The following is a 2,016-nucleotide window of genomic DNA, read 5'->3' as shown; positions in this document are numbered from 1 at the left end:
GGGGGGGGGTTAATTCGAACGGGCTATAATGAGCAAATGGAAAAGTATATAGTGAAGCATTTAAAATTAAGCTATGCTTTTTTTTTGCCCTTGTTTTGTACAAATCTCACACATTTGTTTACTTTTTTAAACGTTGCATTGTAAAGTATATAGTGAGAAATTCTAAACAAAGCTAGCTAAAGCTTTGAAGTCTAGTCGTATCTTCGTCCAATACTAAGCTATGAATGTACATTTGTTTGCTTGTGTTTTTTCTAAACTGTCAAATTTTACAATGTATTCATATCCTCCTATATTTCAACAAATATGTAGTCTTCTACACACTGACGGGTGCGTTTTTGTAGAAAAGCATGACAATATTTTGTTATTTCATTGACATTTCGTCAACCTAAAGGTGATATCAATGTTTTTCTGTTGTACATACAATAACAATAACAATAACAACATTTTATTGTCCATTAAAATATTACATACAAATGGAAAATTTTCTTCGGAAGTTTCTTTTCTTTTTCTTTTTTGTGTCTTTCTTCTTTTTAGTTGTTGAGTTTGTCTTGTTGGATTGTTTTCGGTGTTTTTGGGGAAGACCGTCGCTTTTGTTGTTTGTTTTTGCTCCTGCTACCGGTTTGTGGGTTTGTCATATATTTGTATGAAAATGATCTGTGTAATTCATTGCCAACATTATTGTTGTGTCACAAACAGTATTACGCATTATTATCAGTCATAAAATCTACAATACCCCAAACGAGATGAAAGTGAAGAAAAGAACGCATAAACTACGCACAGAAACAGACACACCGACACACACACACACACACACACACACACACACACACACACACACACACACACACACACACACACACACACACACACACACAGAAAAAGACCGCGCGCATATCTGCCGTTAAAAATATGTTCTTACAACTGCCATTGTACACTTTACAAAATAAACAAAAATAACAATGACTTAGGAGCAACGTTTTTTTAGGTTTTTAATTTTATTTTTATTTTAAGTTAGGTAAGAGTATTAAAGAGTCAAGAGTACCCAACTATCCACAAATTGTCCTGGTAATAATGCTGTGTCTGGGTGGCCGAGTGGTAACGCACTTGCGCTCGGAAGCGAGAGGTTGCGAGTTCGACCCTGGGTCAGGGCGTTAGCAATTTTCTCCCCCCTTTCCTAACCTAGGTGGTGGGTTGAAGTGCTAGTCTTTCGGATGAGACGAAAACCCGAGGTCCCTTCGTGCACACTACATTGGGGTGTGCACGTTAAAGATCCCACGATTGACAAAAGGGTCTTTCCTGGCAAAATTGGTTAGGCATAGATAAAAAATGTCCATCAAAATACCCGTGTGACTTGGAATAATAGGCCGTGAAAAGTAGGATATGCGCCGAAATGGCTGCGATCTGCTGGTCGATGTGAATGCGTGATGTATTGTGTAAAAAAAAATCCATCTCACACGGCATAAATAGATCCCTGCGCCTTGAGTCCGAGTTTGGAGATACGCGCGCGATATAAGACTTCATATAACATAATAGCACACATTTTCTTAATTTTAATGATGTTGTACATACGATGTTGTTATTGATAATATAGTGGCTGCAGTTTATCTGCAGTCGTCATGGCTGATTTTAATGCTGGGTTTAGAAAGAAACGGAACATATTTTATTCTTTAATGGATTTTGTTCTTCTCATTTATCTTGCTTGCTAAACACACATACAACTTGAATTCGTTCACTTGTGTCATCAGTCCGGTGAAGTCTGGGTTTGTTGTTTACAGTTTCGGTCAGCATCTAGTATCATCTATTATTCATTGATATACATTGTGTGGTTATCTTCTATTTTGTTTTTGGATTCTAGAGAGATTTAGTAATGGCTTCGTTTGTTGCTGCTTCGGCTGTGTCGAGCTATCACAATTATCGATAGTTTGGTGCGCGCTGTAACGAGAGACTATCACCACACTCATTAATTTTATTTTGCTGAAATCTCCCTGATATTGTGCTTTCGGTGTAATTTGTTTT

Source organism: Littorina saxatilis, linkage group LG5 (genome assembly GCF_037325665.1).
Source record: "Littorina saxatilis isolate snail1 linkage group LG5, US_GU_Lsax_2.0, whole genome shotgun sequence".
In the NCBI taxonomy this organism is placed as follows: Eukaryota; Metazoa; Mollusca; class Gastropoda; order Littorinimorpha; family Littorinidae; genus Littorina; species Littorina saxatilis.
This window is presented reverse-complemented; position numbering follows the sequence as displayed.